Source organism: Balaenoptera borealis (assembly GCF_965194805.1).
Source record: "Balaenoptera borealis genome assembly, chromosome: 1".
NCBI classification, from domain to species: Eukaryota; Metazoa; Chordata; class Mammalia; order Artiodactyla; family Balaenopteridae; genus Balaenoptera; species Balaenoptera borealis.
The window spans coordinates 37204028-37231673 of NC_138860.1; the positions used below are offsets into that span (position 1 = coordinate 37204028).

Here is a 27646-nt window from a genome sequence, read left to right on the forward strand (position 1 = left end):
CTGTTGACCGAGCCACTGTGTGTGGCTTTCTGCTCAGGCAGATGGTGGGAGCAAGGCCCTTGCATCCCACATGAGTGCATGACAGAGATGGGGTCTCTGCGTCTCAGATGGCACAGTGGGCAAGGCAGGGGGCAGGGGAAGGGGAAGTCAGAGGTTGAGTCCTGGCACGAAAGGCAGGATCACAGGTGTAACCCTGCTCTCATGCACCCTCCAAATTCATATGTTGAAGCGTTAAGCCCCGCAACCTCAGAGCATGGCTGTATTTGCAGACAGGGTCTTTATAGAGGTAATTAAATTAATATGAGATAATTAGGGTGGGCCCTAATCCAAATGTACCAGTGTCTTTGTAAGAAGGGGACATTTGGACTCAGAGACAGATAGGCATGGAAGGAAGACATGTGAAGAGACACAAGGAGAAGATGGCCATCTGCAAGCCAAGGAGAGAGGCCTGGGACAGACCTTTCCCTCACAACCATGAGAAGGAACCACACCTGGATTTCTGGCCTCCAGACTGTGAGGCAATTAACTCCTGGTGTTTAAGCCACCCAGTTGGTGGTACTTAGTGACAGCAGCCCTAGCAAACTAATGTAGCTGGGAGCAGTGATGTCTTCCACCGTCTTGGCTTGGGAATCGTTCCTTGAAAGAAAGGGATGTTTGTGGCGAGGGGTTGGGTAGAAGCCATCACAGGGCCAACACACTTCGAGATGTAGATCTCCCAACATCTCTTTGAGAACCGAAGGCAGCAAAACATGCTTCCCCTTTCATCCAGCTAAACACAGTGGCCCCGAGGATGCACTTGTTCTGCCTCTCCCAGCTCTGGCCCCGGTGGGATTAGAACTGGGCTTTGCCAGTCTCTCACCTCTCGTGCTTGTCCTGCAGAGACTTCCTATCTATTTTGCCTCCCTGCCCCCTCCTCCTCCTGCCCAGAAGAGTCCACGTGTCACCTGCCAGACCCCAAGGACACAGGGGGTATTTTGTGACTCCCAGGGAGCCATCACCCTCCATTCCCACCCCAGCTCCTTCTCTGGCCTGTCCAGGGACCACTGCCTCTTCACGTCAGGGAGGGTTTTCTGGTGGTTTTTTTTCCCCAGGTCTCCCAGTGGGCTCTGCTCAAGCCCTGGAAACCACACCAGCCCTCCCAGGGCCTTAGCAAAACATCCAGTGTTTGTCCTCTCCTCTCACAGGCTATAAAAGTTTGGAGTTGTCTCCCTGAATTATGAAGGGTTCCAAAGGCAGGCGCTTATTTGAAGGGTTGCAGAGGGGAGGGGCTGGGCTCCTTTCTGGGGTGCTGGCTGGGTTGGCTTGGCCAAGTCAAAACAAGATTCATTACCCTGGGGCCGGGAGCAGGGAGATACAGCGCCTGACCCTGCAGACCTGCCCCATATGTCACGGGCCTGTCAGAAATCTCCCAGAATTCCCTTTATTATCTAAAGGTCGCCACCCGGGCAGTGCGGAGAGGTCCCATGGTATAAACTAAACTACAAGAGCAATCAATTTCAAGCAGCTGCCGGCCCGCCACCCCTCCCCCCTCCTCCTTCCGTGGGCTCTGCCCTCTTCAACCCCCTCTAGGGGATGGCGCAGCCCAGCCTTGCCATGACTACCTCACCCCTGGGGCAGAAAGAATTTCTGCAACTTAGCAGGGCTCTGAGGCTCCAAGCTGTGGGCACTGGGGGCACACCTGCCCTCTGCACTATGGGGCCCCTAGAAAGGTCACCCCACTGGTCCCTTGACTCTAGCCAGACCATACGCATACCATCCTCATTATGGGGTTGCTCTGCTGGTAGGCATTATGGGATTAAAGGACAGGAAGGGGAGTTTTCAGGCTCCTTCCAAAGTCTGGCAAAGGAATAAAAGTGGGGATCTAGCTTTGCTAAATCAAGTCCAAATTTACGTTAGAAGACCTCATACCAGAAGGGTCATGAATAGCATAATGATAGCAATTTCCATTTGTTTTCCATGACAAAAATAATAAAGAGGAGCAGCTATCATTATTATTAATTATTAACCACCTGCTATATGGCACAATGCTAGATTCTTTGCATACGCAACGGGTAATTTTGTGATTATTCCGCAAAATGGGTATTATTCTCCCCATTTCACAGATGAAAAAATGGAATCTCAGGGAGGTTGAGTAACTAGCATCATTCTGCTAGGAAGCAGAACTTTCTGACACCCATGCTTTCCCCACTCTTCCACATCCCCTAGATATTTAGAATTTATTTTTCAATCAAACCCTCTTGTCCCTGATCTGGGGAGACTCATGAGAACGTTAAGTAAGACTTGGCAAGTACTTTACTCTGAAGGTCAAGACTCGAGGCTCCCATTTTATTTTGGTAAAGAAGCAGGGCTGAGGGTGGAGGTGGCCAGGGCTGAGTTATCCATTACAAGGTGAAGTCTGTGGGTGTTTTGTGGCAAGAGGTTTGCTGCCTGGCGGTCACCTTTCAGGGAAATTCCACATGATCTTTCTGAGGAGCCTGGAAGTATCTCTCCTGCCTTCTCACCCATGCTTACTGTACAAGAAAGAGCTAAGGATTCTGAGATGGAAATGGGGCAGGAGAGCAGGAAGCAGGGTAGAAAGTACCCAACTAAGGGGTTAAATAAATTACAGTTACTCCAAATAATGGCATATTATGCTGTCATTAACTGCAATGTTTTCAAAGAAGAGTGACACGGCTCCAATTCTCACCAGTGGGAGGGAAAGGGGAGGAAGAAAAAAGAGAGGGGGGAGTAAAAAAACAAAGCCCTAGACATTTATCCCAGCTCTCAGTCTGTGGAATGGCCCTAAATGCCACTTACTTTCCAGGAAGATCTTCTATCTTTCTCCTCTTGAAGAAGAATTTTAACGGCCCCCAGGAGTCCCCAGGTGAGAGCACTTCCTTTTTCTCTTGCAGACCCTCATGCTTTCTACCCCATGGCAGCCACTGAAAGGCTCTAGGGACAAGGGGCACTCCCCATTGCTGCTGCCTTGTCCTTGCGTGAGGGAAAGCAGCCATTAGTGCCAGATCAAGGTGCATTTTTTAATGCTGTCTGTTTCCAGAAGTTGCGATTCCCCAAAGTTCAAAAGAGTGGTCCTCTTTACTAGCAAGCCTGGTGTTGCCTCGCTGAAAATGTGCATGTAAGACAGTCACAGTCACCATCCAGATCTTCCACTGTGATGGACCCCAGTGAAGGCCATTGGCAGCTAAGATTCAGCCATAGATTTCCTGCAAGGTGTGCCCTGTACTGCTTCATTTCTTGTGTGTCAGAGGACTGACTTTGACTAACTTTGCCAGGCATAGGGCCAAAGTATGGTATCCACGTAGAAAACACCTTCCTTGGCTCCCTGCTGTTGCCCAGACCGACTCGGGACTACTAAGTGCCCAAGTTCAAGTCCTCCCAAGCTGGCTCTTCTGTCTTTCTCTGGCCTCCCTTCCTATGTCTTCCCTGGTGACTCCACTCCTAACAAACTGGTTCATTTGCCGAGTCCCCAAAACACCTCACACAGTTTTATCTCTGTGGTCCCCTCTCCCTGGAATGCCCATCTCCTCTTTCTTCTTTGCCTATCTAAACCCTGTCCATTCTTCAAAATCTCAGGAAGCCTCTAGGCCCTCCCTGTCTTTCCTCCAAAGTCAAAAATTGCTGTTTCTAGCACACATTGCATGGTAGTGTAGGCTCTCTTTTTCATGTGACTATCCTATCTTTCCATTGAAGTAGAGGCTCTTTGAGGGCATCTTTGGCATCCTGTACAGGGGTAGCATGATGCCTTTTACTCAGTCCTGCACTCAGTCTGAATCATGGAGAGCAGGGGAGAGGGAAGGGGGGATGCTCATATGTTTTTCTCACCTGCTAGGCTGCTCTAAGCCATGGCTGAACTAATACACTTGGCTCAATGATTTGTCATAACTGATCTTTGGGAGGTAGTGAAGAAGGCAGTGAACCATTTGGGAAGGATCCTGACTGTTGTTCATCTTGAGCCCACTGGGTGAAGAGCAAATGTCATTGGCTAGGTGGATAAGGTGGGGAGAAGGATGGAGAAGAGTGGGAAGATGCCAGCTCTCCTTTGAAGAATGCCCCATGCAGACAGGGTTGGTGCAGGAAAAGTCTTGGCAAGAAGCCATGAAGCATACACTATCATCGATCACATGAAAAGCACATAATCATAAATGGTCAACTGACAACATAAAGTGATCAAAAGCAGAGTGGGTGGGGTGAGATCCCTCCAGGAAGGTTTCGGAGCAGGGCTCTCCTATGAGGAGGTCAAACTCACCGTGACACATGTTGCCGGGCAGCTGATGCAGAGGTAAGGCTATGGGCTTTGGGGGCAGACCTGGGCGCAAGTCTTGCTCTACCACTTACTAGTTCCCTGACCTTGAACATGTTATTTAACCTTTTGGCGTCTTAGTTTCCTCAACTGGAAAAGGCCACCTCACAGGGTTGTGGTGAGAATCGATGAGAAAAGAGATATGAAAGTGTTTTGTAAACTCCACCGTTTTGAATAAACACCAGTTACTCTTATTTCTGTTTTTGGAGAAACACTGTACAAGGGCATCATCTCCTTGGCAGCAGTGGCTGCCCTGGATGGTGGCGACGACAAGTGAGGCTCTGTTTCAGCCAGGTGATGGGCTGGTTCTTGTGCGTGGAGCTTGGGGACCCAGATCCCCAGACCCAGGCTTCTGGGGAGAAACTGGGTGCTGCTGGTCCCAAGCAGCCATTCCTCCAGTTCCCTGGGCCCCATGCTACCCAGGGCACCACCCCCTCCTCTCAGGGCCCTGAGAGTGATTTAAGGCCACTTCTGCCACTCTGGGTGACTTATCCAGATGCCCCTGGCAGGAAAGAGGAAGGAAAGGAGAAGAGAGAAAAGCTGGCCCATAGGACGAGGAGATGCTGAGAACTGTTCGTACGGGCTGAGCTCCACATTTTGGGGGGCTCTTCCTCTGGGTTTGGTCAGCACGTCAGATGAAATTCCTCTCCAGTATCTTCCCTGCCTCTCCTTCTTTCTGGGGCTTTTCTTTTTTTTAATTACTTAATTAATTTTTTGGTTGCGTTGGGTCTTTGTTGCTGCACGTGGGCTTTCTCTAGTTGTGGCGAGCGGGGCCTACGCTTCGTTGTGGTGCGCGGGCGTCTCATTGCAGTGGCTTCTCTTTTTGTGGAGCACGGGCTCTAGGCGCGTGGGCTTCAGTAGTTGTGGCATGTGGGCTCAGTAGTTGCAGCTCGTGGGCTCTAGAGCACAGGCTCAGTAGCTGTGGCGCACGGGCTTAGTTGCTCCGTGGCACGTGGGATCTTCCCAGACCAGGGATTGAACCCGTGTCTCCTGCACTGGCAGGTGGATTCTTAACCACTGCACCACCACGGAAGTCCCTTTCTGGGGCTTTTCTGAATCAATAGCCTGCCTTCGAATAAAAAGCTGTAACTCCTTTTTATGAGGAAGCTTCTTAAGCAGGCTGTGTCCCCACCCTGTACCTTCCCACCTTCAGTTTCTATTATTTTTCTCTCTTTGTCTGAGACTCTGAGCTTTTGCAGAAAAGATCCTGAGCTGTCAAACAGTCTCTCTTAAGTAACAAGCGCATTCACACTCGCACACACTCATGGAGCAAGGGAACTGTGGGTGGCGCTGGTTAAAAGAGACACGTGGAGACTTTGGGGCGGCTGGCACTCTGGGCAGAGGTGTGTCCACTTATGGGGCTTGTCTGTGCCAAAATGCAAGCGCATCGGCCTGAAGGACCCTTAGCACCTGGGTGAGCAGGGAGACAAGAAGAGACTTTTCAGGCCCCTGCGGCTTTACTGGGGGGGGGGGAAGCGGAGGGCACAATTATCGGGGAGGCTGACCACAGGAGAAGAATGTGCTGGGGGGGAGAGGGGGAGACGCAGGCCGGTGTAGTGTGCGGCCACCTGGGCAGGAGATGAGAGACTTTTCGAGTGAGGCTCTGGCCCCCGATGATGAATGGGGTGTGAGAGAGGAGCCTGGAAAAGGGTAAACAGCCAGGAGGGAAGCAGGAGGTTGGGGGGCGGGAGGAGAAAGAATGTTGAGGTCAAAGAGCAAAGAAAATGCTCCTGGAGTGATTGATTCAAGATCCAACTTGCTGCCCAGCCTGGCGGGAGCACAAGTGCTCAGGGACATGCTGGGCCCGGCCTCCCCTCCCGTGGCTCTGCCCAGGTACGAGCAAGTCCGCTTCCCCCAGACCCCTGTCGCGCCCTCTGGGAAGTCTTTTTGATGTTTTGTCCTAGGTCTCCAAGGGACCCCGCTGTAGTATAAACTAGCATTTGTGCAGCGATCTTATAGTTGGCTGAGAATTTCATGTATGTTATCCCATTAACGTACCCCATATGCAAGCCTGTGAGGGAGAGAACAGCATCGGCATCACCACTTCACCGGGGAGGAGACTTAGGTAGACCTGAGGTGAAATATTTTCGAGAAGGTACCTGATGTGGAAGTGGGCCTTGGACTTGGGGCTCCTGGAGTTACACCTGCCTCCCTGCTGCCCTGCTGGCTGGAGTCCAAGTGATATCACCAAGGACAGACCCCTGACTCCAGAGATTAGCCTCCCTGAAGGCAGGCCAGGCTCTGGCCATACCTGGGATATACTGTCACCACTCTTTCGGAATGGGAGTGCAGTGTAAGGAGTTCAACTCAGGCTTGAGTTCTTGGGGACACCCTGCGAGAGAGGAAGAAGACTGGCTGGGAGCTTGTGGTCCTCCACCAAATGCCACTTGGCTCCTGCCCAGCCCTGGGGAGGAGATGAGGACTGGAGATGGCCCAAGGGCTGGCGCCGGTGGTGGCAGATGGAAAGAAATCAGAAGCAGGGCTTTGTAGGGGGAGAGGCTGGGGTACCAAAATCCCCTCCCCACCCAACCTGCTCTTATCAGTGGGGCAGAAAACTATTTGCCGACTCCCCTTCTGAAGACCTTGTTTCCATAATCCCTGCAGCCTGGGCTGAGATCATAGGCAGCTCCTACCTGCCTCTGACTTGCTCTCCCCCATCTTCTCCCAGCTCTCTACCCTGGCTCTGCGGCGCTCCGACTCCCAACCCTGGCAGATCACTGATTAATTTAGGGCTGTTTAATAACCCTTCTATTTCGATGAAACAAGCTGCCTCGTTTTCTTTATTTTTAACACTGACTTTTCGTTGCTCTGCTAAGCATCTCACTGCCATTTAAATTTCTCTGTCTCCAACCAAGCTGATAATAGACTGGAGTGAGCAGCTGCTTCCGTCCTGTTTATGACAATGATTAGAAGTTAGAGCTTTGCAGGCAGAGAGCTGACCAAGTCTCAGCGCACGCGGGTCTGCCCCTGCTTGTAGACCGAGCACTCATTTTAACACGATTAGGACAATTCTGGCTCCAGGGGAGGCCAGGGCTTATCCCAGCCCAGGCTTCCTGGCACCCTGCTCTGAGGGGAGTCATGGGGATGAAGGTGTGAGAACCAACTCTGTTTACTGTGGAATTTAGGCTGGCAGCTGCGGGTCATTCTCACGGACCTGACACTCATCCTCACTTCTCAAAAGAGCCTTTTCCTCCACTGAATCCACTGAGCAGCAAACAGAAAGACTCAAGGTTAGAGGACTGGGACGTGGGTGGGGACCTCAGCCATCCCTCTTAGACCTTCCTGCTCCACACAGGAATCCCTTCTTAAGACCTGGTCATCATCTTCCAATCTCTGCTTGAATTCCCCAAATGATGTAGAGCCCATTCCCTCCCTAGACGGCCCCTTCTGGGTTGCATGGCTCTGGTTAATCTCTCTCTCCTGTGTTCCTGCAACACTTAACTTGCATGACCATTATTTGTGTGTATCCCCTTTTTCCCTTGCCACACTGGAAGCTCCTCAAGAGCCACGACAGCCACTTGCCTCCCTCCCATAATACTTGCCACATAGTAGATATTCAATAAACATCTGTTCAAAGTAAATCATGTTATGCCAACTCCGATTTCCTTGCAAGTAATGTACAGTACCTTTCTTCTGCCTGGGCAGGCTCCTGGTGAAGTGGCCTGTTTGTCTCTACCTGGACAAGTGTTCTGCTTCTTACTGTCCTCAGGCCACAAATGGCTGCAACCTCAGGAGCCAGGGCCCTGCTATTTCCTCCAGGCCTGGAGTGACTACACAGCTGGTGGAAACCTTGGCTAAGGAGGCTGGGGGCTTGTGGTAGAAGCCAGTCAGGTGGCCTGGACCAGGTCCTCTGGATCCCAATTCCACCTCGCATCTCCTCTGGGTCAGCCACGGCTGCCTGAGAAAGCTCGCAGGTGCATGGTAGGCAGACCCTGGCCGGCCCAGGCTCCCACCTCCTGCTCTGGCAGCCTCCCAGCCAGCACAGTCTGCAGGCGGCTGCTCAGGTCATTGTCTCACCCTCTTCAAGTTGTGAATGCAGAGTCTATAGAGACCGCCACACAAGCAGTACCCACGCTGCCTCTGGGGAGGGAGGGGTGGCTGGGCTTTGCCAGGGCCGTTGACTCTGAAAACAGCAAGGCCTGCGGTGGATGGAGGGAAGCTGGCTGGAGCTACTTAAGGGAGGGGGGCCTTTCTACACACTGCCCAGCGCCACAGAGAGGCATCGGGGTGTCCTAGGGCCGGCGGACTGGCAGAGCAGGGGAGAGGTCACTTCTCGGGGACGCACGCTCAAACCCAAGGGAGAGAGATGGGGACAGCGCTGAGCACAGGGTCGGGGAATGAGAGAATGGAAAGAGAAGGTGGCTACATGGGCAGGTGGAGAGAGCGTGCTGGGCCAGGCCGGGGCAAGCAGACCTCCTCACAGGTGGACACCGTGCCTGGCCACTCACTGTGTGACACAGGGCAATCCACTCTCCCAGGCTGGACTCGGCTGCCGCATCTATTATGTGGGCCTGGGTAAAGCTGCTATCAAATCCTCAGAACCATTTCTCAAGTATTCTACATACAACACCCGTTCTTTTGTAATTCAAACTGTTTTCTTCATAATATTCTAGAAAAGAAACTCAAGGCATCTTGTCACACTCATTTTCCACCGCTGGCTCTTGGACAGTGCTGTCGAAGGCACAGGGCTCCCTCCTCTCATAGCCCCCTTCCCATGCTCTGTGCTTCCAACAAGGGACAAGGCTCTGTGCTGCAGCGGGGAGGGCCCGGGGGAGTTTCTTGGGCTAGCACAAGATAGCTGATGCTTCTCCCCAGACATCCTGCTATGTTCTGCCCAGGGATCAGCGCTGGCCAAGGATCTAATCCCTGAGGTCCAGGGTCCAGCTTGGGCTCTGGCCCCAGCTCCTGCTGATGCTTTTCATGCTGTGTCCATCCCATTCATATCCATACTCCTAGGAGCTCTCTCTGCAGAGAGATGTAAGCTGTTTGCAGGCAGGCAGCTAGGGGCCCATGAGCTCCGCCTTGCCCTGCCATGGGAGGCTGACTCCCAGAAAAATGCCAGCTTACCAGTTCTGTGACAGTATCATTCATCTCTCCTCTTAGACTTGAAGGCATCAAAGCCCCAAGTGTAGCAAATTCAGAATTCAAACTCCAGCCCCACTGGTTAGTGCTAACCCCAAACCATGTATGTGGCCCCAGTGCCAGGATCACCATTGGTTTTCCTCTCAGTTTCCAGTCTTCACTGAATCTTTAGCCCTTCATCTGTTTTTTACATATCAAAACCTTTAGCACACAGATTTTCTTTAAATAAAAATCTTATTTTTCTCAGAAAATTCCAAACAAATTCAGAGACACAGAGAGAGAGAGGAGAAAAACATCCCTAGCTTGGCTGTATTCCTGCTCTAAATTTTAGAATAATTTTACACATTTGCAACAATTGTCATTTTTCCAAATGCCCAAACACTATCTTCCCATGCCCGGCTTCAGAAACAAAGGCAACTGAGGGCGCTTGGGGAGTCACGGAAAGCATTCATTCCCACTGTACAGATGAAGAAACTGAGGTGCTGGGTGCGGGGCAGGCAGCAGTTCTCCCTGAGTGTCTTGTGGCTCCCTCTTATCTCCCTCCCGGACCCGGGAGCAAATGGAGGATGAGCGCTGGTCAACAGGTGAGAAAGCTTTTAGGAAGAGGGAAGAGCTGCAAGTGTGAAGGAAGGCCCTTTGTTCCCATGCATTAGGACCTTAACCTGACACCAGACTCTTCCTGACCATCTGTTCTGACCCCTCTTGGTTGGACTAAGCCTCCTGCGGGAGGGTGCCGGGCGTGACTTCCCAGCTTCACAAGCGGTTCAGATGGTTTTCTCTAAGTCTCTCATAGCTGGGTTCTTGGGCCCAGAACCTGAAGGGCTTCACACCCTGGGGGTCACTCGGAGGGGGGAATTAGACTTGAATTTTGTTAATTTCCGGATAAACCTCAGGGGGTGTTTGCCTAGCAGAAACCCTAGTGGTGTCGGTTTTAATTTCACAGAGAATCAAGGGACTTGCCAGCAGGGTCTGGGCCGCTGAAGTGAGGGTAGAGGGCTAGTCTTGTCAGGGGACTGACCGCCTCTCTCCTGGAAAACATCACCACCCACCAGCGTGGAGCGGGGAGCCAGACCTGCTAGCGCGGGCTGACCCAGAAGGCTCTCAGGTCTGGGCACAGGGGAGAGGCCATGTCCTCCTGTCTGGCTTTGGCCAGGGCTCCCGCTGAGAACACCCAAGTTCAGAGAACAAGCTCTTCTCCCTCAGGTATGTCTGTAGCTCAGGAGAAAAAAATGGGAAGCTGGGGGAGCAGTCTGGGGAGGTGGGAGGTCAGAGGCCAACGTAATATTTACCCAGCCCAGCTGAGGCCTTTCGCTTTTATGAAGCAGGAAACCACTTCAAAGCGGCAACATCCCCTCTTGTCCCTTCTGTGTGCCCGCTGGTCCTCCTGCCTCTACAGGGCAGGCAGGGCTTTCTCACCCACCTCTTCCTCTCCTCCTGAGCCTTCCACCCTCCATCCCTTAAAGGGAGGAGTCCTCTGCCCTGCCTCCTGCTCAGAGAAGTGCCATGACCTGTCCATATTTGCAGAGCAATTATGACACCTGGGTTCCCTGACATTCTGAGCCATTTTGTCCCTGGATTTCTCTCGTCTACTCTAAGAGTCAGTCATCTACCGCTTGGGGACACGGGGAAGGCACTGGGGTTACAGTTCCTAGTCCAAAGCCCTCATTCCACCACCAGAACAGAAAGCAGAAACTGAGGCTAGGAAAAGGCCCTGGAGACTAGAGTCTAGTGGTTCTTTACATTTGCGGGGGGTGGATCACAAACTCCTTCGCTTCAGAAATACACACACACACACACACACATTCATATTTCTTAAAAGCACAGACTTTCAAAGGTTTCAAAGGCCTCTTAAAGCCCAAGCATGCACCCTGGTTCTGTCCACCCCAGTGCCAGGTCTCCTCCGCCCCAAATTTAATTTGGAGTGGCTCGTGGAGGGGGTTCTTCTGCTCAGCTATGGTGAGGGGGAAAATCCGAATATTTTTCTCTCAGGTTTGTTCCCTTTAATGGGTTCCTTCAGATAAATGTGGTGCGCTAACGGCAGGATTCCAGACGCTTCAATGTGAATACAGATGAGTAATAACGTTTCCTGATGAAGCACAGTGGCGTCCATGCTGCCAGCTCCAGGGGACCGGAAAGGGATGCAATTTACATAGAATACACGGTGAAAACCCCTTGGGAGGGTGCTACATGGAGATCTTGCTCTAGGATGTTGACTAATAGAAAACAACTACAGTGGTGTCATTTTAAACTCCGCGGAGGAGGATGAGGAAAAAAAATAGGGGTAGTTCTGAGAGGGTGAGGAGTGGGAGAGCATTAGACAGTCATTCTTGACAGGGAAATATGAAGTTCTCAGACACCCGAGCCTCTCTCCTGGAAACCTACACCTTCCATTGACTAGAGCAAAAGCTTCCAGGAGCTCCACTTCCTCTGACACCCCCAACATACTGTTAACTCCATTCTGCCTTATATTAAACTTCTGTGAGGGTACATGGCTTATGTAATTCTCCCTCCCCCCAGGATGCCCTTAAGAGTCTTAAAGGTAGGATGTTACCTTTTCATCTTGGTACCAAGTGTTACACATTCCTAGCACTGCGTAAGTGATGGATTTCTACTTGATTAAACCCAAATGGATGGCAATTCCTGCTTTCAGTACAAGGGCAACAATTCCTATATGAAGATTAAACTTGGAGGCGTTGTTTAGCTTCTCTATACCTCTTTTTTCTATCCCCCCGTACCCAAACAAGAAACTAAGGTGGGAAGGGAGGCTTGTAGATACAAAAAGCTTAACTCCCCAGACAGCGCAGAGAGGCAGTGAAGGTGCCTAACTCAGGGCCTCCATCTTCACTCTCAAAGCTTCAGAGAGAACTTGTGCTGGGGGGTCACAGAGGAGAGGGGTTCACTCATCAGCTACTCACTCTGAGCCCCAGGATTCCTCCGCCTCTTCCTTCTCAAAGACAAGTTGAACTTTGCAAGGGCAACTCCACTTTATCTCTCCTACCGAAAGTAATTTTAGCCAAGGAAAAGCAGGATTAGACTTCCATAACATGATACATTTATCTTGTTTTTCTTTTTTCTTTGCTCTCTCCTCCCTCCCCTCCCACTTTGACCCCAGGTACATTTGAGCCAAAGGGAAGCCAAGATTAAATATCAGAGGATGGTATCAGATCTGAAGAGATGCTCCTTTCTGGCCCACTGCCCATCCCCAAGCTTCAATATTTTTCCCTACCCCTGTTAGACAATTATTATCTCCTCAGATGAGAAAAGCCTCTGAACTCTGTTCTCTCCATATTGTCCTCTGCTGAAATGAAAGGGGGAATTATAATTCAGAGAAAGGCTCCCGCAGAGAGTATGAAGACAAAGATTAAATCAGTGATACAGCGTTGACATGCGTTCAGTTCCTGAAAGGTCTCTTTTAAAAAGTCTCCTCAGGAGCAGTTTTGCCACCACCTGAGAGTGTTTTGAAAATTCGCATTTAGGGAGCTGGGAGAAGGGAAGGCCTGTGAAGGCACCTTGGGGATGCGCCAAAACTTCTACTGCTGATAAAGAAAAGGCAAAAGCCTCCTGGCAGGCCAGGCCAGCCGGCGGGCCAGGACTTCTTGAGAATGCCTGCCCCCTCCTGTCTCCCACCCCCAGATGCATCCTGCCTGCCCGGCAGGCCTCTCCCTGAGCTGCTCACCATGTTGGACCCCCACCTCCTAATGCTGCAGGCGCCTTTCCCGCTCCCCTGCAGCCAGACGGGCCCAGAGGTCCCACCAGCAAAAGGACCCTACCGGTTGTGGTCTCTGCGTAGTGACAGCTGGGAGTTTCTAATATATCTTAACTATTTTTTTCTTCTTAAAAAAAAAACCCAAATAAGCACAAAAGCCACTGTTTAGGGCCAAGCCTGGTTTTCACGAGTCCCCTCTAGTGGAGATAACCTGCTACTTCAGCTTCCCAATTCAGCCCAGAGGAGCCTCGCCTTAGGGCCTGGGAAGACCAGAAGCCCCCCTCAGGCCTGGACTGTTCCTTCCCACGTCTGTTCTCAACTCTTCTCGCCCCATTCACACTGTCAGTCTTTCCGTCTTTATCTTACTTTTCTGTCACCTTGCCTCTCTACGCCTATCTGTGACTGTTTCTGCATCTTGACTTGGGTCTTACCACATGTACCTTCGCTCCTATATCTTGGTCTGCATCTCTGGTCCGTCTCCTGGGTTTTTCTCCCTGAAGTTCAGGGCTCCAGGTCTGAGGAGCTGGAAATGCTTTGACGAGGCCTTGGAGAAAGTGGCCTATCTCAGGGGGCCAAGGCAGGGACCCTCGCGGAAATCAGGCATTCCCGGAGGAGAGGGAACTTTGGCCAAAACCCCCTCCACCCCCATCCCCCAAGCAAACTTGGGCCTCGTGGGGTGATGTGTAGGTTTGAAGCAGTCTATAACCTGAGCTCAGAGCTCTGGCTCTGGAGTCCTGTGTGAACCCAGCTCACCCCCTCCATCCACTCTCCTCGCTATCCTGCCTGTTTCCCCGTGGGACATGCATGCTGTCAGGCAAACAACTGGCAAAGCCTGGGTGAAGGGACAGCTGGCAGGGTTTGGGAGGAGGATGCCGGTGCCAGGGGAGAGGGAGAGAAAAGGGGGAGTGGGGGCCAGGACTGAGCTGGGGGTCGAAGGGGAGAGGGGAGACACGGCGAATGTCCTGTGGCAGGGGGAGGTGGGCATGGGGATCACCTGCTGCCCCTCTGGGTTTCTGAGAGTATCCTTCCACCCAAGCAGGAGACAGGTCCAGGCCAGGGCAGGGCTTAATGGTTAACCAACTGTGGGAACAGGAGCCTGTGCACTGCTGGGGCCTTTTCTTTCCTCTCTCCCCCTCCCTTCCTCCTCTCCCTTTACACTTGCCCTGTAGGGACACTGCTCCCCAACAAAGAACTTTCTCGCCTCTATTTCTGCCCTTGAATCCCAGATGGAACAGTAGAGGTTCCATATGCCCAAAGGCCAGGAACAGGGCCCCGGAGAGCCTGAGGGCTAAGGCAGGGAGAAAGGGGGTGTCCTGTTCTTACCATCCATCCCTCCTGGCCCTTAGGACCAGCTGTTTGACCCCCCCGGGAAGAATTGCCTTTCTCTGTCTCCACAGGGCTCACCTTTAGAAATGACCAGACAAGAAGAGGACACACCCCCAGCCCTCATTTACTCTAATCAGGCATGAAATCTTTGTAACTAAGTGAAAAACACTGTTTCCCATAAGGGAATCAGTTCCATTCACTATTGTTGGAACAGAGCATCTGTGAAGGGGAGAAATATTCACTTATAATGAATTGATAACAGACTGGCCCTGGGTGAGGGTGGCAGTGCTGGGGGGAAGGGTGTGTGCGCAAGCTGTAAAACTACAGCACCTCAAAGCCTGCTTCTGCCACTTTCCCTGTGGACAATCCTGACTTATCCATAGTTAACAGACTGTAGTAACACAATGCTCCGGTCTCTTTATGATCAGAACGGGAGTGGGGTGGGGGCTTGGCTTGGAGCTCCTCGCCTCTCGCTGTGCCATGATGGACAGAGTATACTGGGCCCCAGTCTGCGTGTGCGGAGACAGCTGTGTGGCAATGCAGGGAGACAGCTGAGGGGGGGGTCGCGGCTGGAGATGGAAATCGTCTCCCCCCCACCCCCCGCACCAAACCCCTTATCTTGGAGAGGCAGCCATAGCAAAGGAGGCAGGATAGAGACTATAAAACCCCCAAACAGTGACAACTCCAGAGCCATAAATATTTCATGGTACCTGAACTGGTGAGTTTCGGCTGCTGCCAGCTGCTTCCTTGTATATTTAACCGTGTCACTGGTTTCCCATCCCGCTTGTGTGTTTCCTTGTAACATGCCCATGAAATAAAGCTGAACAAAATCACCAGAAGTATTTGGAAATGGGAAAGGGGCCTGGTAGAGAAGTAGCTGGTCTTCGAAGGGTTTCTCTTTAACCTCATGTTAAGCACAGACTCCACTACAACAGATGGTGAACTTTTACATCCATCACACCTGCAGCTTTTGATGGTCAAAAGGTTGGAGAGGGAATGTTCCCTGGTGCTTTGGGGACAGGGGTAGGTATTCAGGGCAGCTCTGAAAGCAGGGCCACCAGCCTTTTAATGACATGGTTGCTTTGGGGTGATGGACATGGGACACCACCATTTACTCATTTAGACTGGGGCTGAAAGGCCATCCAGCTCCCCTCCGTCCTGCTCCAGGCTATGAGGGACCCCGGTCCTGGTCCTTACATCCTGTCAAAGAGAAGGGCCTAGTGGAAACCCCTTGCCAGACTCGTGGTCCTGGGCAGAGGGTACCTTCCTGCGCTCCACCGCCTCCCATCCTGCTGCTCTTCAGCAGCATACCCACTGCACAGCGCTCCAAATGTCATTTCCATTTAACTGCTTTGCAAGCCAATTTGCCCCATCCTAATGCAATTTGTTGAGGACAGTGAGGGAGCGGAGAGGGCAGTCTGCACTGCCCTTCCTTTATCAGCGGGTCCCTGAAGAGGGTTGGCTAGAGGGCTGAGGGGAACCACTCTTTCAGGTAATGCTGGCAGTGAGGGCAGGTTCCGAGATGAGGAAGGGTTGGGCGTAAGCGGAGATGCCAGGTGGAAGAAGGGAAAAGCAAAAAAACCTCGCTAGGGTACTTGACAGATTGCTCTCAGTTTCCCTGGTTCCCTACCTTCCCACCTGACCCCCCACCCCACCCCCAGGCCAAGGAGGGGAGATCATAGGTAATTAGTTCAAAAGGTGCTAGATGAGGGGAGGGGGAAATTAATGAATTCTTCTCTCTTCTTGCCAGGAGGTCAGAGGAGAGAGGGCTGCTAGCAGCTCCTGGAGTGTTCTGGGGTGTCTGCACAAAAGTTGTGCATTTCAGTTAGGAATAGCTGAATTCCTCCAGCCAGAGCTATCTCTTCCCCGGGCTCTGATGCTCTGTTGAAGGCCCCAGACTCCAAAGCCTGCCCAGAGGGAAGAGTGAAGTTTCAGGGTCTGGGAAAGAAGCCCAGAAAGACAGGAGCCTGCTATTGTGTGGGGACCGGTGTGCGGAGGAACTGAACCTGACTCCCAGCTCCCAGGACGTCCAGCCCTGCCCAGCCCAGATACTCATCTTGATCTGATGCTCATGAACCCCGTCCACTGTGCTCATGGATAGAAGGAAGGGGATGAATGGCTCCCCAAATTTCTGTAGGTTCCTCCAAGCTGCTGGGTCCCCAAGCTACTGCCTCAAACTGGTCCTGTCTTATGTCCCTTGTATAGCCACTACTAGGATATGCCACTGTTACCCTAGGATCTCAGAACTCTACAGGAGACCTGATCATATTTCCATTGCCCACTTCATGGGGCTCTCATTTCTAGACATAAATGACTTTGAACCCCAAGTCTTTTACTTCCACCTCCCCCATTATCTCTATCCCTCCGGGCTGAGTTTGAGTAGGTAGCTCCTTCTAGGGCAAAGGTCATGCCAAACAGGTGGACATTTGTCAGGGACCTGGGATGGCAGTTTCCGGATGACTTTCTCTCTTTGGCCATCAAGACCATGATTAACATATTTACAGAGACTACCTGTGGGATGGATAAAAAGGGCTAGAATTTTCTAAGATCCCTACATCACTTGTGGGTTGGGGCAAGAAGAAGCCCAAGAAGGAAAATATTCTAAAATGGCTTATAAGGAGCCTCTCGGACCCTGGATACTCTCCTCCTTCAACCCCCAACCCTCTCCTGAGGCTCAGACCAGGGGATGGTGCTTATGGGTGCTTCACCACGAGGGCGCACAGAAGGGGGCATGGGGCACTTATCCCATTGGGTGCCTTGGTGTCGTTCCCTGAGCCTCTGGAAGCCGCGCATATGAGGCATTCCCCTTTGATTCCCAAGTCCCCTGCTCCGAAGGAACAGCCAGCGGCCTCCAGGGACTACAGCACCAGAGTGAACGTCCCCAAATTGAGCGCCGGCCACAGTGGCCCAGGCCCTGCTGCCCGTGCAGTGCCTCGGAGGCCCGTTTTGGGCTGCAGCTCTCGGGACAGTCCCGCTGCCCCCGCGCTCCCCGAGCCGCAGCTTGCAGGCAGGTGCGCGGTGGAAGCGCGCCGTGGAGCGCCGCCCGCCAGCAGCCCAGCGGGGAAGCGGGGCGCCAGCGGGGAAGCCTGGGCTGGAGGCGGCGGCAGGGAGTCAGCCGGCACACGCGCGCGCGCCGCGCTCCGGCCCGCGAAAGTGGCCGACCCCCCGCGGGGACTCGCCGGCCGCAGCCGAGCCCAGGCGTTCGGGGCCGGGACGCCTCGGAGGAGGGCGCGGGGGGAGCCGCGGCGGGGCGAGCGCGCTTCGGGGGACAGGGCGGAGGGCGCCGCTTACCCAGCTCGGAGACGTCGGTCTGTCCTTCCGTCCCCGGTCCGGCCGCTTCGGCCGCCGGCTGCCGAGGCCGGCGCGCTGCCCCTCTCGCTGCCAGCAGCTCGCGATCACGGGGACGACCAAATCCACATGGAGTCCAAATTCATTAAAATCCACGTCAAGCCACCAGCCACTTATCTGTATTCCTGAAGTGGCCCCTCGGTCTCCTGTCCGCGCGCCCCTCCGTCCTCCGCCGCCCCGTAACAGCCCTGCCGGGCTCTGACGCTGGCTCGCTGGGGGAACCGGGAGGCGCCGAGGGGGCGTGGGGTGGGTGGCTGGCGGTGTCTCTCCTTGGGAAGCGGCAGAGCCCCGGCTGTCTTCAGATTTTTCCAGCGCGACTTTCCGGGCTCCTCTGACATCAGCAATCGCGGCGCTTCCTTCCCTTCTTGCTCCCGGGTTCATTCACAGTCCCATTTCCTCCGGGAACCTGGCTCTCCAGATCTATTTCGAGGTTCGCTTCGCTCGCTCTGGCGCCCGCGCTCCCCACCGCTCCCGAGCTCGCGGGGTCTCTCTCTGGATCGCCTGCCCTCCCGGCCGAAAAATTCCCAGCAACTGCGCTCAGCCGCCCTCCCGCTCCAGTCTGGCGCGGACGCTCCGCCCGGCAGCTCCGGCTCCCGCGGTGGTGGCGGCGGCGGAGCCCTGAGAGCCGGCCTCCCTATATTACCATGCAGCTCATTATCATAGAGGCCGCGCGCGTTAACCCCCTCCCTGCCGGCCGCGCCCGCCCGGGCTGGGGCCGCCCCCGCCACTGGCACCGCGCGCCGCAGCCAGCCTCCTGCCCCCTCCCCCGCCCGCACGGTCTTCCTCCTCCGCCAGCTGTCAACAAAGGAGAATCAGGTTGGGCATCGGGAGGCCGCCCCGCTGCCTCCCTGTGCCCGGCTCAGCCCGGACCCACCCGCCACCTTAAGTGGCAAAGGGGGCAACGCAAATCCTGCTGGGGCCTGGGGATTTGGGTGGAGGCCTGGAGAGCCCGGCCGGCTGAACCCCGGGGAGCTCAGGACGCCGGCAGTGTGGGTGAGGTCAGTGGGGACGTGGGGTCCCCCTCCCTGAGCATCGCCTGTCACCGCGCACATCCTGCACATCTCTCTCTTCGTCTTTAATTTGAGGGGTGAATGGGGAGGAACCGGCCTTGGCTGACGAGGTTAAGAAGGGGCTCTCAGAATTTGCCCAAGCAAATTTCCTCTGCTTGTGAATCTCAAAAAGCCAACAAGCTGTCAAATGAGGTTTGAAGTTGTTGTTATTAATTATAATTTTTATAATGCGAAGATGAGCCTTGCTCTGAGTCGCAAGCTTCCAGCTCTGTTAGGGATCCTGGGCATCTGGCAAGTGGGGGAGGGGGGGACCAGTGGGGAGCTTTCTGTATCCAGACCTAGGGGGCCTATCTGGCAGGGGAATCAGAGAGGCGGCGGTAAAAAACTTATTTTAATAACCTAAGGTGAGAGGTGCCTGGATTCCGGATGGCAATGCCTCGGTGCCTTTATGACCATTGCTTCCCTGTCCTATAGAATCTCAGTATCCCCGTAGCCTCTGGACGCGGCTTTGAGAAACAGGCCTGCAAGCTAGATCCCAGCGAGTTCGCAGGATCTGCGCAGTCCCTGCTCCCGATTAGAGCACAGGCGAGTTTACTCAAAACGTCCAAGTATTCTGATGAGCTCCCTCTACTGCCCTCTCGTGGCCACAGTCCTCAGTGGTATAAATAGAAAGAAAGAAAAAAAAAAAACCTCCGGAAACCCTAAAGGGAGTCTCAGGGAATTCTCAGAGCAGCAGGGGCCTTAAAAAAAAAAGAAAAAAAAAAAAAAGAAAAAAAAAAAAAAGAAAAAAAAAATGTAGACTCACCGGTTGTCTTGCGCAATCACCCATTCAATACAGCATTGGGGGGAAATGTAAGATTTACTTCAGTCACAGAAATTAGCTAATTCTTCAAAAGTTCTTTCCTCATTGTTAATTAGCTGACATTTGTCTTATTGTGACTGTCACTGGTTATTCTTTGTTGTTCCCTGTGCAGCCACAAAGAATCTAAGCTGTCTTTCCTGATCCATACCTACTCTTTTCTTTGAACTTCTTTAGCATTTATCGTTGGCACCCCTCCAGACAATTATCAAAAGTTACCCTATATTATTATTTATTTCTCTTTATAAGTTGATCTGGTCTCCTCATCCAGACAGTCTTGTCTACCGTCTTATCTTTGGTTAGACCGAATATAAACCACAATTTATTAAGGAATATAATTTGAAGAAGATGCTAGAAGATTTTGGAACATTTCTCTTATTTGTTTGATACATGGAGCATTGGTCTGGTCAGCTCCACCCAGGACAGGCAGTGGTAGGGTTGGAAATACCTAACCGATAAAGCTTGAAGCTGAAAATTAGGACCTTCTGGTTCTCAATCAAGTGCTGCGTGACCCTGGAAGAGGTTACATCTCTTCCCTTTGCCACAATTTAATCATATCTTGGGACTATTTTACTACAATACAATTTAAGTAATTTTCTAATACTACCTCCCTACATGTGGTCCAGAAATCAACCCTAGAACGAAGAGCAAAGAAGGTAAAATTAAACAGACTTCTCTACTCACCACATCCTTCAACCCAGCCTCCCTTCCCCTTTTCAAATAAATAGTGAAGAGGAAGAGAGGGAGGGAGAGAGAGAGAAGACAGGTAGGAGAACATGTTGCAGGCAGCATGACACAATGTCACCCAGTTTGTACATTGCCACTGAACTCAGGCCTGAGGTCTGGTCCTGTGAGATTATGGGGGTTCCTGCGGTCAGCATGACAATGTCAAGAACACTACCAGGTCTACTGGGAGGCACCCTGTTAAGTACCCTTAACATCTCTGGGCCTCGGTTTGTCCATCTTCAAAATGGGGATTTCCACCTTCAATCTTCAGAGAGTTGTGGGAGTTCAAATAGAAATATGTAGAAATGTTAGAAGAATTAATAGTATCATTAAAATGGAAAGATTTGTTCATATTTTTAGTCCTAATAGGCTAAAACAAATATGGATCTTATTAGTTACGCACATAATTATAACAATATATCTTGGGAATAAAAAAAGAACAACTCAGTTTCATGGTGTGTATTTAGATATAACATCCTCTGAGGCAATGGCAATATACATGAGCCTTTGATCTTCAAAGGTGCTCTAATAACCGCATCTTTTTGATCACTGGGTATCCATTCATTCATTCATTTCACAAACATTATTTATTAAGAGCAACTTTATTGGATTTTTAAAAAATGGAATTGTACATAGTACATGATTATCTCTTCCACACATATTTTTAGAGAAATTATGCTAATAATCATGCTAATAGGCTCTATGCTCTCAGACCTGTCTATGTCTTTCTGGGACCTGAGTTTTCTGGTGTCTATCTGGTCTTTGATGTCTTCTTTCTCATCCTGTCCAGCTGATAGCAAACTCATGGCCCCTGGGGACTCATCAAGACTCTGCCAGTGCCTTGTAGGTCATCCTCATTTCCATCAGGGGGAATGGTCACAGCCCAGCACAGTTCTGCACACGTGGTGGGTATTTAATAAGTGTTTACCAAATGGATGGATGGATGGATGGATGAGGAGATGTTTGTCTTATGCCAAATCCTCATCTTTGGAAAACTGTAGCAAGCTCAACAGGGATCTCCTCCATCCCAACCCACCCACCTCTGAAGTCACGGTACTCCTGGAACCTCACCCCTGCAAAGTCATCTGTGGCTGCTGCATTGTTATCCTGGGCCCCAGGCCCCCTCTTTGCTTGTAACTAGATGGGTAACTTGGGGAAGAGGATAAGACAAGTGGGAGAGAACAGGGCAATGGCACACTCTGGAATGGAGCTGAATTTTTCCTGGGAGAAATAAGTATTTCTCCTGCAGAGGCAGGTCTGGCTGAGCAGGCCTCCTCAGGCCTTTAAAGGAAGCCTGAGACTTTGGGGAGAATAGGCCCAAATGGGCACCCAGCCGACCCCCAGGGGAAGTCCTCTCTCTGTCACAGCAACAGCTCCAGCTCCACAGATAGATGCCAGTACAGTAGCTCCTCGGATCACGGGAGGTATTTTTGGTGCTGGAAGGCAGCCACGCTTTGTCAGGCTTTCAGCATTAATTCTGCTCCCTTTCAGAGGTTGGGGGGTGGCAAGCCAGCAGTGTTTAGCATGGGGATGCGGCCTGCGAGTGTGCCTGAGCATACATTTAGGGTGCCTTGAGTGGCACGGGGGCTGGGCTGGGGGCTGTGTGCCTGGAGCTGTGGGCAGGAGGCCAGCGTCAGTGGGTGATCTGTGGGTGGTGCGAGGTTGTTACCAGCCTTGCGTCCAGCTCCCAAAGCTGAGACCGCTGATGCCACCACCAACTTGATCTACTTCTGCTCTCAGAGGCTTGTCCTCTTTCATTTGCCCTGACCCCTAGCCTTCCACATTTCAAGGCAGGAACGCGTTCCCCCGTGGGTGGGCCCTTCCGTCTCTCATCCCCTGCCTCACCTTTACCCAGCAGATGCGGCCAGGCAGGCACAGTGTAGAAACAGCAGCCTCCTTCCCCCCCTCACATGGTGGGAAACAAAGGGATTGGTGTGACGGGCCGGCCCTGAGTGTGTGGGCCAAGCCCCATGAATGGAGGGAGGGGTGACTGGGTTGCCAGAGCGCGGGCCTCTGGCTGGGCGGTGGGGACAGCGGTCCAGGACACAGCCGCAGGGCACCTGCTCCAGGATTCTCAGCGCCACACATACAGATGTCACCCTCGTCTCTCCTCCCCTCTCATCCCTTCGCAAAGCCCACGTTCCTGTGTACTGTAAACAGTAGAAAGCCTGTTAAGGCTCCAAATCAAACAAGTTGGGATTTCACTCCTTTCTCACTAAACCTCCCACAAGTGGAGCTTCTGTGCCTGTATCCCTCGCTCTCTTTCCCTAACCCTCCCTCCCTCTCTCCATCCATCTAGAATGTTGCTCTGGGAGGAGAATATTCTCTGGGAGGGTCGGCCAACTACAGCCCTAAACCTATGTGAACAGGTCTCTGGAACCATCTAAAGACTCCCGTGCGTCCCGGGTGAGAAGGCTGCAGGATGCAGGGGGTGAGTGTGGACCACCGGGCTTCAGGCGTGAAATGTGAGGACTGGGTGAAGGTCTCAGTTCAGGGGCATGACTTTTGCTACTGCTTTGTGCCTGGCACTGAAGGTCTGAGAAAGGGCCTTCCTCCCTTATTTTTTCTAAGAGATTCCAAAATAGGAAACCCACTACCCATTAGGTCGTGTAGTCCCTGGCTAAGCCTCTCAGTGCCTCCATTTCCTCATCTGTGAAGTGGAAATAATATCCCTGGTTCCCACATACGCTGCTTCACAAGAATCAAATAAGAGACTGGCTTGTGAATCGGAAAGCATGACACATTTGTATAATGGGGATGTTGTCTTAAGGTTCCAGAAGTTCCTCTTAAAGCCAAACCTTCTTCTCGACTCAGCAGTTCATTCTCTTGTTCGGTTTTTGAGGGAAACAGCTGGGTTCCTGAGAGATACCCCTCTGTTTATTGGGTGGCTGCATTGTCTCCCCATCACTTTGGGGTCCCTCCTCCTCTCCCACGCCTCCACTGGAAAGTGCTGCAGACCAAGAGATTCTGCCTAGTTACCTTCGACATGGAACCACAAGGAACATCCAGGCTGGAACTGACCCTAACTGCTTGGCAGTCCCCATAAGCCCGTTCTTCCCAGGCAGGCAGAGAGGAGCAGGAAGATCTGAGATGCCTGGGGGAACACTCTCAATTGTATGGGAATCAGGATGGCACGGACCCTCACTGCCTGAGATGCAGTATGAAGATGCACTCTTGAGGTCCTCTGCTCAGCAGCCCTCACCAGACACAAACTCCATGCTGCCCTCCCTGGCTCCGAGGGCCCAGCCTGATTCAGATGACAGTGCTCTCAGAGCTCTAGCTGGAGCTGGGCTGCCCAGCTTTCTGAGGATGCAGTGTCTCATGGTGCAGGCACAGCCAGGGCCTTCTGGAGTGGGAGTAAGACAGACTGGAGGAAGCCAGTACGGTTTGTTCCTTCAAGATCAGAACCTATAGGAAGCACCCACTTTCATCATAGAGTGGTAAGTGCTAACATGTATTGGGTGCTCACCCTGCTTCAGTCACAGTGTTTGGCAGTGTGCCTGCATGATGCTGAATCTTCACAAGTCCAGTCTTAGTAGGTATTATCACCCATTTTACAGATGCAGAAACTGATGATCAGAAAGTCAAGCCATTGGTCCCGAGGTCACCCAGGTAGTATGTGGCAGAGTCAAAATTTGAACCTAGGCATATCTGACATCTATTTTCTCCAGTTTTGTCCTCTTCCGAGGAGGAAAAAGTGGTGAAAGTGTGAGAGTCCATTCTTCACATGCCAGGGCACGGGAGGCCCCGGGCCTCATCCCTCTTCTTAGCACTGAGCCGGCAGTGACCCTGAGCTCCTACAGACTCATCACAAGTCCAGCAAAGCACTGCTGAGCTTCAGTTCTACTGAAGGTCAGGCGCGTCATTTTCTCTTACAAAGGAGAGCACGTTGCAATTGTTATCATGATTATTATAAACAATCATACTAACGAGCTCAATTCTCCTCTACTTTGCAGGGTGTGTGTGTTTAACAATGAGACTTGACCCAGAGGAAAGAAGTTGCCAACACATGCAGATCTCCACCAGCTTATGTCACCTCTGCGCTGCACAACACCACATGCATGGCCGCGCCTGTCTTCCAAAATAATGGGATAATGGGTGCAACGTGCATCACCCCACCCCTTAGAGAGAGTGTGCCAGTCGGTCTTTGTGGAATGCACGGGGAGCAGGGCGAGCCAGACACCGGTGTCTGCCTTCTCCTTGATTGCATCTGTGCCCTACCAACCCCAACAGAATTGAACTTACATCTCCTCCTAATTAGGGGAGAAAGGAGGACAAGAATGATAGTAGAAGAATTTCTTCCTACCTCTGACTGCAAGCTCTTCAGGGACAGAACATTAAGCTCTCCCTCTGTCTGCCCCCACCCTTCTCTCTCCTGACTGATACCTGGAGTACCTAACACAGTGCCAGGCCCTCCCTGGGACCAGAGCCCACGTGTGATTAGAGTGATGAAGGGGGGCTGGTTGGAAAAGCTAGACCGCACCAGGACGCTTGTCTCCGGTCTGCTGGTCTGCTGTGAGGCAGTGCAGAGCAGTGGCTGGTGGGGGGTGGGTAGTCTGGGATGCCTCAAGCCAGACGCGTGGGAGCTGGTCCAGGGCCCTTTGGAGGGGAAGGTGGGGGGTGGAGGGATGGGGCGTAGCCCGGAGGAGGCTGCTAGAGAGTAAAGTCCGTTGCCCACACTGCTTAAATAAATCAAATGTCCTGGCATCCAGATGCAAACGCCAGTGCCTGCTTCAGTGCTGTAAATTTGGAGCAGGGTATGAACTACTAGGGTCTAAATAGAAAAAGTCAGAAACGGCATAAGTCTTGGCAGGCAGGGAATCAACGGCGTCATCACCAACATCATGAAACAGTTAATAATCACCAGGAAAAAAACACTTTAATGTTGTTTCCTATATTCTGAGTTTTGAATTCCTAGAAAGTAAGATCCACACATTTCCCTCATAGTCAGTTTAATATTAGGTTCATTTTTATTCCTTTTGTGAAATACACTCTTGAGGGTTATTCTGGGTGGTGTATGAGATGGAAAGGAAGATCGAGAACAAAAGTAATTCTGTTTCTGTCCTTCTCTTCTGACTCTCCTCCTCTTTCTCTCTGGGGTCACAACACTGATTTTTGTGTATTTGTTTTTGTGTGTGTTTTTTTTTTCTCGTATGGCTTCTATTCACTCAGAATCAGTATTTGAATGACAAGACTATTATTTCCATAAAAAAAACAGAGGTTGGACCCCCTCCGCCTTGGGTGACAGGCGATCTGGATTCTAACCCTGCCTCCTCTCTTCCCTGGCCTCCCACAAGTCCTCTCCCTCCTTTTGGCCCTGGTTTCTGCATCTGTAAGAAGCAGGAATTAGGCTCCATGCTCCCCTCTCTCCCCACACTGCTGTCCTGTCCTGTCATCACTCCGACTCTCTCCTTGGAGAATGGAGCAAGGACATTAGACCCTAAGAAGCCTTCTTGTAATGACTAAGAAAGCCCTGTGCCTAAGACATCACCGGGGGTGTATGATTCAGGAACAGAGTTGAGAAAAAGGATTTTGCCTTTGAATTGTCTCGAGTTGGATGATTTCTCTCTCTGCCTGCCTTGATAAACTCTTCTGTTCAGGACGCTGCTGTTATGAATCTGAGTCATGGGTGGCTCCAGCCCTTTCGATCCATTCGGCTGATAATATTTCCTGACGTTTCCAAGGCCAAGAGTATGAGATGATCAAGTATCGTAGATTTACGTTACCTCTTCTCCTCTTCCCCCACCCACCTTGCTCTCCAGCCCCCTCTCCTCTTTGTGGAATTCCTAACTTGTGTCGTTCCACAACGTCCTAGGATGACAGCAGATCCCAGCCCTGGCTACCACCCAGGCCTCCTGGAGAAGCTGGAGAGACCAAAGCCTTCTGTGGTCTCTTGGGGACATCGCCCCCCCTGGTGGAATGACGGGGAACTTCCCTGGCTTGGGAAAAGCTGGGCAGCCTGGCAGCCTTACCTCTGCTCTGCAGTTTTCCGTGTGGCTAATAATTATTACCCTGTGTTAATCATGACAGTGGAAGAATTGCAGGCCATTATTTTGAAATGATCGGCTCCAGTCCATGACTACTTATGACAGCAAAGGGGAAGCATCAGCTCCGGGGAGCCCCCATGTAAATGGGGAGTTGAATGAAAGATCAGGAATAATGGAACATGTATTAAGTTCCATTTTCTTCCCTAAAAGGGCCCTGTCAGAGTAATTTCCCCTTCCGTGCATTATACCTCACCATTATTTACAGTATCTTCTTGGGAGAATAAAGCAACACGGCCCCCCTCCTCCTCATCTCCCCTTCCCTGCCTGGCCCTCCCCCTCTCAGCCCCACATCAATTGTGTCTCTTTCTGGAGTTTGGCAAACACAGCGACTTCTTCCTGCTGTGCTTTCAGTGGAGCTGAAATGAATGTGGCTCTGGTTATTTTTTTTTCCCCCTTAATCATTCTTTTTTCTTTTTTTGCTGGAGAGCATTTTCACGAAGCACAATCACAGAGGAACAGAATGTCCTGATGTTTGGGTGAACAGCGTGCATTGCTTTGCTTTTTCCTTCCCTTGAATAAAAATAACACCCCATAACCATAACATCAGAGGACTTACAGGCCATCTTTCAAGGTTCTCCATAACCTTGCCCTACCCTCTATGCTCAGTCTTCTTTCTAATAACCCCTGTCCACCCACCCAGGCATACTGGTTCCCTCTGGGTTCCTTGAAATTGCCAAGCTCGTTTTCTCCCTGCACTTCTGCCCATGTTCTTCCAGCTATCTAGAATGTATTGTTTCCCTTCCTAACTTCCCAGAGCCTGAACAATCTTTAAGACCTTCTCAAGACCCATCTTTTTAAAGATGTCTTTTCCAACCTATGCTAAGGGCACTTTATGCCCACAAAAGGTTAATAATTTGTAAACTTGTTTCTATTCACTGTGAGCTTGGCCTAGAGAAGTCCTTGGGTGCATGTTTGCTGAATTACTTTCACTAGTGGTTTTTGCCTTTTATACCCATTTCACAGAGGGTAAATGTAAAGATGTTCAGAAAGCTTAAGTCACTTGTAGATCACATGTCCAGTTACATGGCAGAGAAGATACTGGAACCTGGGTGTTTTCATTTCAAGCCCAGGGTCCTTTCCATTTTGCTATGCTACATTCCTGCTGTGATCTCCTCTGACCTCTCCTGTTACTCACCAGTGTGCTTAACTTCAGAACTTCATTTTTTTTCATCAGGTTGCAAAGTCCTTGTGGGCAGGGGCCAGGCTTTCTCTTGTACCTTACCTTGGAAGTGGAAGTTCCTA

General features: G+C 51.7%; 1 protein-coding gene across 1 annotated transcript in view; it reads right to left on the reverse strand.

Moving 5' to 3' along the window:
• Positions 1-18384, reverse strand: part of PLXNA2 (plexin A2) — a 213755-nt gene extending 195371 nt beyond the window's left edge. The window contains exon 1 of the mRNA XM_082363346.1: positions 17706-18384. The gene's annotated coding sequence lies outside the window, so the exon portion shown is untranslated. The remainder of the gene's footprint in view (positions 1-17705) is intronic.
• Between the last annotated feature and the right edge of the window lie 9262 nt (positions 18385-27646).